This window comes from Helicoverpa zea, chromosome 3 (assembly GCF_022581195.2).
Source record: "Helicoverpa zea isolate HzStark_Cry1AcR chromosome 3, ilHelZeax1.1, whole genome shotgun sequence".
Classification (NCBI taxonomy): Eukaryota; Metazoa; Arthropoda; class Insecta; order Lepidoptera; family Noctuidae; genus Helicoverpa; species Helicoverpa zea.
Genome location: NC_061454.1, coordinates 575,810 through 588,456, shown reverse-complemented (window position 1 = coordinate 588,456; position 12,647 = coordinate 575,810). Strand labels below are relative to the sequence as shown.

The following is a 12,647-nucleotide window of genomic DNA, read 5'->3' as shown; positions in this document are numbered from 1 at the left end:
TGATAGTGTTATGTTAGCTGAAGGACAACCAGCTACTTCGTCGTGCTCGATTGTGCCAAGAGTGTGAAGGTGACAGCTTTGAACAGTACCTCCGGGTAACTAAACTAGGTAATTTATTTATTTGTACATTTTGTAAATACGTAGTCAGCTTAATCAATTTTATTAGTGTAAATAAGTTGATTTCTTAACCACGCCAATAATACCTACGAGCCGAAAGAATCACCTCGTGCCTACACTTAACTAACACATCTTTCACCAATTTAATCGAAAAGTAAAAACAAAATTACTACGAAATCTTTACGCTGAATGTTAAAGCAAACCGAAAATGTTATCAATCAGCTGTTAACAGGTCAGTGAACTTTCCTTTAGCGCACTAGTATTACGTCATTAATAAGATTTCCGTGTTCCAAGGTCCTAAGACCGTTAAGAAGGAAGCAAAATTTCTAATTATTAACCAATTTAATTCAAAAATAAAAACTAAATCACTGCGAAAACTTTATGCTGAAAGATAAAGCAAAACGAACATTTTATCAATCAGCTGTTAACATGTTAGTGAACTTTCTTTCGCGCACTAGTATTGCTTATTACTGTAGTTAATAAGATATCTGTGTTAAAATGCTCAAAAATTAGTAAGTAAAGTAAAACGAAGTTAATGACAATAATGAAGGTGATTTTCGAAACTTTAGGTAAAATGATTGCTATCGCGTATCACTCGGTCTCGCACGCTCGCGCGCTCGCGCTGTCATGTCGTAGATAAGACACTCACACATCGACACTCACGCACACACGTAGACATTAGTTTTCTCTGTCTACGCACACATAGCTGCCATCACGCACACACTGTGGCCGCGGGGCAATTCTGTTATGATTTGTGTTTAACCGTGGGCTAAATTCTGAAATACCATGAAATTACAACATCAAAAAAAGCAGCGCATATTAGCTTTTTCCCACCTACCGTAATTCAAATCGATTATTTACGTATTTAATTTTAACCTCCTTGACTATGGCACGGATGCAAATCAACAGCTTGTATTATACATAGTGTTATTTACTATGTATAATTTTGAGAAAATGTATGTTAATAATTCCGCTCATACTCGAGACGCGGGTGGAAGCTAGGAATAGATAGTTTGAGATAATTATCCTTACTGTCGGACCAATCGTAAAATCTAATAGAAATAAGGAAGATTTGTAAAATATTAGATTATACACCAGCTTCGGATCGACAAAGTTGTTTGGTCAAAATTGCAAAAAATATATTAAGTTTTATCTTCTTTCGTTCTAAAATTCAAAATCTATGTATGTTTATTTGCAAACATTCTTAGCGACTCTAGACGTATTCGTAAGGATTGAGACAAATACGGCTGTAGTGACATACTGCTCCTTCAAGTATTTAATAGTGACGTAATGTTGACTTCAGGAATGCGTCTCAAAGGCATACCGGCTTCAGCCTGAATTTCATGGAACAAGATAAACGTAACTCAAGAATCCGTCTTTAGGAAATATTAAAGTATTTTGTACTACAAGATTGTTGCTATCTAGCAGATAAAACAGGTTTTTATGACGTTTTTAAGCCTTCATGTTGAGGGGTGTTAAGTATTGAAATAACAGTGACAGTATCTTGAAAAACTCTGTGAAGTTTCGAGTTTGAAGCACATAATTTTTGATTGATGATAAGGATGTACAATTATGTCTTCACATGATTATGTAAATAAGTAACTATAGTATAAATTTCGAAATTATTTCTAATGTGTGTATCTGCAAGTATAATGTGCAAATTTTGACAAAAGCCTTTGGGCCTGACAAATCGTAAAAACAACGTTTGAGTTATGTTGTATTAAGTGATAAGTGATAATTTCTTACATAGACCACTTTAAAATAAGGCCATAAGTTACTATTATCAATCTGCATTTCTCCTACTAGTTAGAAGAAATAGCATGAATACCAGCACATTTAAAAACCTCAGCGCGCGTTTGCGAATCAAACTCAGTTCGTCAAATTGTAAGCGAATTCAGTATTGAAAACGTACGCCAATTCAATTCAGTCAGTAATTGTTACCCACTGCGATTCAGAAGTTTGTTTGAAAAACGAAACTTTTTGTTTCACAACTATCGGGAAACTAGCTAATTGAACAATGATAAAAATAGGTTCGAAGTGTGCAGTGATGCTGATTGAAATTATGTCTATGGATGCATGTTTTATGCTTTGTTCGACACATAGATTTATGTAGGAGCCCTAACGGGACTATTACTGTTAAAATATTCTGGTCTGGTTATATCTCTCATATATAAAATATCCTATCATATCATACTCTGGTACATAAAGATGGAATATGGTGGGTTTTAGTCTGACACTTCCTTCCGCTGCACCCTGCACCCACAGCGGGGGATTCCCATAAAAAAAGTTATACCTATTTATAGAAATTACTGTGTAAAAGATAGACACTGTTTCTTTTTTAAAAGCTTTTATTTATCTGGAATTTGACCACTGACGTACTAAATAGGTCGTAATACTGTATGTTGTATGATTACCTTATATTAATTTTAGATATCAAACGAATGAAATCTATCATAATGTATGCTTGATATAAACGCAATGTGTATGAACTTATTAATATTATTTTAAGCTGTATTTAAGTTTCTGTTGTATAAAACATTTATCTGTATGAAAAGGCTCGTTGTATCTTGTTGTCTTTTTATATTTTTTATTAAAAATAATCGTTAATTTAATGGTTTTATTTTTTAAGTTTACCACGGAAATCTAAGAGTTGGAATTGTAAAAAATGCGATGATTGCAGAGTTGGATATTTAATACTTTAGATTATCACATTTGACTTAGATAGCAAAGATATTGTTAATACGTGCTATAACCTACACAAAAACAAAAAAATCAATAACTGAACTATTAAAAAGACAATCAGATAGACAATAGTCTAGACTGGTTAAATGACAAAAGAACAATTGAGCACCCTTTCCTTCCCACCCAATACCCATTCGTGGGACTAATGGCTGGTTCCGAAGATTGCCGAAATTAGCCGACGACGCCCGAAGCGGTACACGTACCGTCACGTACAGGTGAATTGGAGGACTGATAAGTTACCATACTATATTATAGGTAGGTGTCTTGAGTCTATTAAGTTACGAATAAAGTTGGTTTAGGAGGCAATCGTAAGACAAACTGATGGACCAATAGTCCTTGTTATCACACTAATATTAATAAATCGAAAGTAATTTGTGAGTGGATGAATATATTTTTAGGGTTTTCAGGCGAAAACGGCTGAACGGATTTAAAATGCAACCAACAGCATATGTATAGTAATTCTTTCGGGACGTGGGCAGAAGCTAGTTGTTAATGAATACAATCAAAATATTATAATAAACTAGTCATCTAAAAACGCACCCTGTACAAAAAACAACCTTCCATATCCCTAAACAGCCATATACATCCTCAGATCAAAGGGACCCTCTAACTACCCACATATAGCAAGCTAATCCATCTAATAAGGCCCACAATCTCACTATACATTGCGGACACATTGACCCACATCGGGAAGCAGACAGGCGGTTGACGTACATTGCTCGTCTTCAATGTACTGTTTAGCCGGTGTGCACCACCGAACCGGCGATGGAACGCGAATAATGAAAATAGTTGATTGTCTGACAATCGGTTTCGTTGGGTTGTTTGTGTATTGAATCAGTTTTTAGGTAAAGCCACTAAAGGAGAAATGTATTGTAAAGCTGAAGAGTTTTTAATTTGTTTGATTGGACTACAAGATAGATAGATAGATAAATATTCTTTATGAGGTACACCAATTTTACATTTTTGATCGTAAACTAGTTAAAGTAGGTGACATAATGGGCGGTCTTATCGAGCGATCTCTTCCAGACAACCTTAACAAGACCGTTTTGAAAAATGATTTCAGTATTAAATAGGTCATTTATCGATGAATACTATGGACTTTTCATCCGGGTGTGAGGAGTAGTACCCGGTGAAATCCTGGAAGCTAATGTAAAAATATCATATGAAAATATTTACCTAAGTTAATAAGTATGATCATGTCTCAGGCAACCTTCTAAAATTAAATACATGATAACTCCACACATTTCGTGTCACCCTTTACACTAACCCATGTACAAAATGTCGTCTCCTAAATCCTTCACACACACAAACGTACATGCACATTAAGCCACGCACACACACAAGATCCTTTTAAACATAAGCGTCAATTTTCGACTTCATTATATTTTCATTTACAAGAGAGAAGTCGGCAAATAACCCTTTCGTCGTCCAACTGGTACAAAGGTGGACTTGTGTAAAAACTGGGTTATTATCATGGAGAACAAAATTACTAGCGGAGGTGACATCACGGAAAATCTCCTAAGAAAGTACCGCGCCAAAATACGGATGTGCGGGGTACGAGGGATGTTATTGTCTCCCGTACACGCCTTCTTTGGACCTGATAATTATTTGTAATAGCAAAATTGTTGATAGATAAGGACCCGAACACCTCGTTAGTTCTCTCGTAACTGATCGTTTTGGTCATGCCCAGCGTATCTATTTGACCTAGAAGAAGGCGCTTGACCTACCCGCATTATGGCATCTCCGCTTACTTTCCTTACTCCGTGATTATTACCGACGGTGAAGGGTTAGACAAAAAGCCTGAGCAAATTACAGCTCGCTAGGGTTGCTTTTTGTTATAATGTAATATTTAGTGAGGCTTTGAGCTCTGGAGCTGAGAGATTTGTTTGGGATGTGGTTTCACTGTTTTGTGGTGCATCGCACTGTAGGTAACTTTGTAATCCTTAAATATTATTTGGGCTACACTGTAACTGCTGGTAGTCATGTTAAAACCCGTGGAAAGTCTTATAATGGTTAATCATTGTGTGAATGCAGGGGAAGTTCTATTTACAAGTAAAAGGATCTCATGTGTACGTACCGTAACGTGTGTTTATTCTTCAACAGTTTATGAGGTTCCTATGTCACTTCTTTTTATAAAACCATGAAATTATTATTATCATTTGTATGAAGATCCTATGACAGTTCTAACCTTGGCTATTAACAAACGTAAAGGACGTTCCAGAAAGTTCTCAGTGTATCATCATATGCCTAGCTTTTTTAATAAAAAGTTTGTTTTAGGGACTCTAAAACAAACACAAAAGAAGAAGCATACCTACATATTAAAACTATCTCCCTTTTGTCTCATAACATCCTACAGATTCTAATTTCTAAATAATTAGCTCGTATTTTCCATAATAAACTGTATATTATACTTCGGCCGTTCAGAGAATGCGTTCCTGACACCTATCAGTTAGTCACGACTAGTGATGGGCACAACATAACACTGAGTTCGTTACCGTTCCTTCAAAATGAACCGCCGCATTATTTTAAGATTATTTTCGTTTTAAATTGGCGGAATCATTTGTTTTATATTTTAGTTATTTAAGTGGAAACCAAAAAAAGGTAATATTCATATAATAAAATTGTTTTATTTATTCTTTGTTACAAGTACATTGAATTGAATGTGCGAACAGAATATTAATCAGACTCCGATTTGCTTGAGGAGGTGGTGTCTTCATCATCATCTTCGCCTACATGTATAATTATATTATTATCAATAACAGAATCAATCCTGATATCTCGGTCTAACAAAAACCGGGTAATCAAATAAAAACAGAGTGCTTAGTGCGAGTTTTCGTGAATTTATTTACGGACTCACATGAGAGCGCGTATACTAAGATTTGTATGGAACAAAAACAGCTCCGCCTAGTGTCAAAAATTGGAACCTGTTTTTGTTCCATACAAACAGTGTTGCCAACAGTTGTAGAAGCTTACCACCAGAGTCAACTTTTAAAACCACCAGAAAACCACTAACAAAAATTTATCCCACACTTAAAATCACCAAATTCACCACTAAAAAAATATTGTTTATATTTTATTGTAACCTAAAACAATTTAATCATCCAAAGATGTAACTCGGCAACGATAGAAAATTAAAACAGACAAAGCATTACATCTGTTTAGCAATTCATCCGACCCGATCCGAATCCTTCACAAATTATAATCGGCGTAGTAGTTTCACAAATTGTTTAGTTACGCATTTGACCAATGAATGAGTACTTAATATGATTATATAGTAGTCGTTCACCTTTTTGTTTTGTAGATGCTTTTTTGACATTCCGTGAGACTTCAAATCTCCATAGTAACTCCTTAAAGTTGTACCACAAAACTTACATTTCGCTACTTGACCCGCAGTACTTTCAACATTTCGCCACTAAATAGGGGACTTAAACCACCAGTATTAGTGGAAAATCCACTAAGTTGGCAACACTGCATACAAATCTTAGTATACGCGCTCTCACGTGAGTCCGTAAAAAAATTCACGAAAACTCGCACTAAGCACTCAGATCGAAAACACTTGAAAAACGTGGTCTATGCGCACGAAACGACAACGGACGACTGTTTTAGCGTCACAAAATGGCGGCCCATAACGCCATTTGGGGTTACCATTTTTAATCTAAGTATAAAAATGCGGTTTGGTCATAGTTTTATTTTTATATTTCATAAAAGTTATAATTAAGTCTTATAGTCCATTATTTTCCAATTCTTAAAAAGAAAATCAAAACGTATTATTTTATATTATAACTGTATAAGAACAGATTACGATACTTGCCTGTTATTTTTAGCACAGCACTACAAAATATAAACCGCTGACATAACCTTGTAATAGCGCAGTATAGATTTAGAAAAATATTGTTTAACAAGTTATTTGACACTCAGTTTGGCACAAAATTATAACATTCATTGATTATTGATATAATAATGTTGTTTTAATGCTCCTCAATTGTTAAAACGGTAAACAACCAGCAAAAATATTTTTATCGTAACTGCAACGCCATTGCAAAGTTACGTCGTCAGTTCAATCGCGACGTGTCAGGAACGCATTCTCTGAATGGCCGAACTATAATAGCAGCCACTTGACGCAGCGGAGTAAATTACGCGTAAAAGCTAGTGATGCGTTAACGCTGCGTCACCGCAACGGCCACGCTCGGTTCACGCACAAATGCGCGTGTGATACGCTGAGTAAACGCCAGCTTATGGACAAGATATTGCCTCTTAAATAGATTTGAAAGGCCTTTGTAATATACTAGCTGTGTCTCGAGGTTTCACCTGCGTTTCAGGGGAACTTTTTCTCGTACCCGTATTTAATATAGCCTTTATCATCCGGGAATTTTTCAATACAGTTCAGTCCATTCGTTGACGTGTAATGTAAAACTACAAACTATGTAAAGACCGGCAGAGAAAACTCCCATCCACATTACTCGAAGTATTTTAGCATTAACAACAGCAATTATCTCATTTTTGGAATAGCTACTAAACAAACGAAATACTCAAATACAGGCATCCCAATTCCACGGAGCGTAAAAAAGGACGAGTGTTAAGAGGAGTACACACACTACACACATAACAAACGCTGCGCCACTAAATCGCTTCAAAAAAGTGTGTACACCCCTTAACACTACAGACAATACAAACTAAAACTCTCATGAAGGGGAAAGAGAGAGAGACATAAGTGTTGAAGTTAGAGCAGATAAAAAACTTTCCAACTTGCAATAATGCACTAAGTTGTTGTGGACGCTCAAACTACTATTACAGTGTTCCGCGAGTTTAAGTGCCAACTATACCCACGTTATAGCAACTATGTGTGTTTGCTCATGCAATTAATACAAGCAATCATTCCACAGTTTAAACTGACTGCTACTCTATAGCAGCATGACACTAAAGTTCCTAAGATAATATGTTTAAGATTTTATATGAAACCTTTTAGTCTATCGGATAATGGTCTGGAAAGCACTTCACTCATCCTAAACGAAGTCGGGAGTACACCCTCTTTAGAAGTAGGGGGGCGGGTGGCGGGGTGGGCCGAGGGTATCGACCCGCGCCATTATACCGCTGGGTCGTTCACCCCGCGCCCCGCTACGCCGTACCGTAGGCAGCTACGGCGTAGCCTCGTAGCGTCGTAGCTAGCAAAGGCATTTTTTCCGTTTTCCCTGTTTTGGTCCAATATTGAGCCTGTTTGTTATTTGTTTTTGGACAATGTAAGTATTAGAGTAGAACGTTTGTCGTTATGGGTTTTCGTTACAAATTCAACAGGGCTTAGTATTGCGGAACAGAATATTTTTATGGTACTTTGATGAGGACTTCTGCTTAGAAATGTGAATGGGAGGATAAAAGATAAAGATATTTGTAAGCATATTGCAATTTGTATGGAGGTATAAGAGTTTTATGAGATCTACTTGGATGTTGTAATTAATCTCTCTAATATTCTCTTCTAGAACGAAGTTGTGTCCGTAGCCTAACTAAACTTTATTACCTAAAGTAATTACAACCCAATTCTTCAGCAGGTACATATAACCTTATAACAGTGTGTGTCAGGAATCCAATCAGTACGTCCGATAGACAGGACCTTCATCAATGGAAGCTTCACGTTTAGGGGTAATTTCATATTCATCGCGCGCAGAATTGTAATCATGCTTAATACTTCATAAAGGACCAAATTATGGACATACAAATCAATAATATTAAACTTTTGTTTTTTGCGAAAAGAGAATTTAGAGATAGAGAGAGGGTTTCGTTATTTATTATTAAGTAGTAAGTACTTTTCAAAATATATATTTTTTCTTTATATATTTTTCAAACTTATCTTTCTACAAGTAGGGTCAGGGTAAAGGTTTAGGTTTACCTATAGGTACACTAATTAAAGTATTAAATACTTATTTCTAATACTTTAATTGGTGTAACTAATCACTTTAATAATATTTAGCGGTAATTCTGGTCACACAATGTTAAAAAATCTGTATATTATAGTACCTAGTCAGTGTTTAATGAATGAATGATGTTCAATTAAGAATTATGTACTCATACTTGATGAACGTACAAAAGCACCAAAACCAAAAGATTTTGTTCTGAACACCCACATCCCACATGGTAAGTTTCGGTTGTAAACCACACACTACACTAGAACTTAGCGCTTACTCCGACTTGGTTCCAATCCAACTTCTCTCCCACATAATAATGTAAAAGATACGATCTATGAAAACTATGGCTGTTGATAACTGATTATACGAAATCTTACATATTATAGGTACATCCGTATGTTGTAAGATAATGATAAAGATTTTTTATAACTTTAGCGTTCAAACTTATAACAGCCCTCTTACGTCGGGGGTAGAAATATACAAGCTGTTGATTTGCATCCGTGCCATAGTCAAGGAGGTTAAAATTAAATACGTAAATAATCGATTTGAATTACGGTAGGTGGGAAAAAGCTAATATGCGCTGCTTTTTTTGATGTTGTAATTTCATGGTATTTCAGAATTTAGCCCACGGTTAAACACAAATCATAACAGAATTCCCCCGCGGCCACAGTGTGTGCGTGATGGCAGCTATGTGTGCGTAGACAGAGAAAACTAATGTCTACGTGTGTGCGTGATTGTCGATGTGTGAGTGTCTTATCTACGAGTCTACGACATGACAGCGCGAGCGCGCGAGCGAGCGAGACCGAGTGATACGCGATAGCAATCATTTTACCTAAAGTTTCGAAAATCACCTTCATTATTGTCATTAACTTCGTTTTACTTTACTTACTAATTTTTGAGCATAAATTTAACACAGATATCTTATTAACTACAGTAATAAGCAATACTAGTGCGCGAAAGAAAGTTCACTAACATGTTAACAGCTGATTGATAAAATGTTCGTTTTGCTTTATCTTTCAGCATAAAGTTTTCGCAGTGATTTAGTTTTTATTTTTGAATTAAATTGGTTGATAATTAGAAATTTTGCTTCCTTCTTAACGGTCTTAGGACCTTGGAACACGGAAATCTTATTAATGACGTAATACTAGTGCGCTAAAGGAAAGTTCACTGACCTGTTAACAGCTGATTGATAACATTTTCGGTTTGCTTTAACATTCAGCGTAAAGATTTCGTAGTAATTTTGTTTTTACTTTTCGATTAAATTGGTGAATGATGGGTTAGTTAAGTGTAGGCACGAGGTGATTCTTTCGGCTCGTAGGTAGGTATTATTGGCGTGGTTAAGAAATCAACTTATTTACACTAATAAAATTGATTAAGCTGACTACGTATTTACAAAATGTACAAATAAATAAATTACCTAGTTTAGTTACCCGGAGGTACTGTTCAAAGCTGTCACCTTCACACTCTTGGCACAATCGAGCACGACGAAGTAGCTGGTTGTCCTTCAGCTAACATAACACTATCACATTCGTTTTTAATGTGTCGAAAGCACTAAGTTAACGGTCCTAGCACATAAGTCTGTCACATGACCAGCATGACCCTCCGTGATGAGGGTTCCCGGTCGGTAAACATTTCCCGGAACATAGGTATGTATGGCTGTCATTGCACATCCTTGGCAGTCGTAACGGGTAGTCAGAAGCCAGTAAGTCTGACACCAGTCTAACCAAGGGGTATCGGGTTGCCCGGGTAACTGGGTTGAGGAGGTCAGATAGGCAGTCGCTTCTTGTAAAGCACTGGTACTCAGCTGAATCCGGTTAGACTGGAAGCCGACCCCAACATGATTGGGAAAAGGCTCGGAGGATGGATGGCTGTTAGTACACTGTTGTCACTGATGGCATACAGGCGGACCATCGCCACCAACTCGTGTTCGTGTAGTTTTCCGTCATCTCGCACTTTGTACCTACACGTCGCGGAATTCAAAGCGCACGTACGCAGCAGCGGGGCGGCGACATCAAACACACTGCTTGCCGTCGGCGCTTGTTTGTTCCGGCTTCAAGGGCACGCGGGGAGCGGCGAGGCGAGTGTGTGGGAGTACTCGCACTGTGATTGGGTGAATTTGGGTAGGCTGGATGATCTACGATTTTTATTGAACGATCGTTGCGTATGCTTTGTGCATTATCGTTTGCGTTTGTGTGAGTGCGCAGCGCGGTAGTAAGGCTAGTAACACACGCGCCGAATTAAAGTACGGCTGGGTTACACTGACGGATATACGTAAATAAGAAAAAAACATGAAAAAATTACCTACCCATTTTTTCGTTGATTTGGGTCGAGAATCATTAGCATATTTACGTCCTTGACTATGGCACGGATGCAAATCAACAGCTTGTATAAGAAGCTGTCAACGTTGTTTAGTGAGGAAAACGATTTGTCCCCTAAAAAATGAATAAACTTAAAAAGAAAATAGCATGTTTTAAGGTATAAATGGTAATTGTATGTTTTCTCATACATCTATGAGGTCTCAACGTTTGACACTTTTAAACTGCTGAATCAGTTTAGTTGACACTTGTCAATATTATAGCAATATTAGAATAACATATAGGTCAATTTTTATCCATGTGTGGCAAGTAGTTCCCACAGAGCGAAGGCACCACGGAATATCATCAATAAAATTGTCAAAACTGTCTATACACACTTCTCAAATACAGCTACAACCTATATTCCGACCCCATAGTATACTGTTCGTAATACCTAATTCTCTGAACATAAACCCGACTGCAGTAATGTGGTGTTTACAAGCTCTGCGCGCGTCGTCGCCCATTAAATGACGCCATTGACGCCCTGCGACCGCGGACGGACATGTTCGCTGGACGACAATGTCCAGCGTCGGCCGCGTCCAGCAATGCAGGGATGAAAGCGGCTATAGGTGTGCGTAAGGTACTAAAATGTGGGCTGGTTAAATTTAGGATTTTTTGTATTCACCTGCACTTTAGACAGTTATTTTAATTGAATAATTATTTTATTGCTTTTGATGAATGTGTTGCGTTATGTGGAAGATATTAACGTAAGAGTCATAAACATATAGATCTATGTAGGCATGTGGGTCTGTATGTCTCGAAGAATCGTTTAATTTGCATGTTAAGACTTATGGGTAAACTACTTATACACATCGACTATCTCATATGGGATATCTATTCAATATCTCTAGGACTGACACAGTCACAGCGTTTCGCAGACGGCGCGGCACCGAGCGACGGCAATTTGTAGTTATTTACAGACAGACAGACTATCCCCATCCCCTTGACACCTCCTCGGAGATCTACTGTCCACTCTTACATCTGTTCAGCCAATATGCATACCAATGTCATCTGTTTGAAAAAAATATAAAACAACTGAAGACCTATACTGGGTGACAAAAAATATTGGGGTGTTTTATGGAAAAGAGTAAAAATCTAGGCTACTAAAAATAATTTTAATTCGTTGATTTATTTAATCTAATTTAGTCTTTAACTCATTTAGATACTGATTTATTATCTATGACAGTTGAAAAGTAAAAGAGCTATCTAATTGATATTAATGATTAAAATTAAATCCAGAGTTATCATAGAGAATTATTCACAAAATCGAATCATAATCAAAATTCATTCTTTTTCCTTTTACCATTCTCAATTATTTAATTAATTTCATAAAGTACTACTAACCCAAAAATTGCGGACATAAACTTAATACGACGTCTTACTTACAATTCAAGATAACCCTCCCGCGCTGGAGTGCGCAATAATACGCCAATAATCTTCCAGGACGCGTATTGCGTAGTTTGAGCACGTACCTACATTACTGAACGGTATTTATAATATACGACGTGCGCGCTTCAAGCTTCTATCGGGACTAGTA

General features: G+C 36.9%; 1 protein-coding gene across 1 annotated transcript in view; it reads right to left on the bottom strand.

Annotated features, from left to right (window-relative positions):
- Positions 1 to 12,647, bottom strand: part of LOC124645984 — a 58,069-nt gene that overhangs the window by 17,488 nt on the left and 27,934 nt on the right.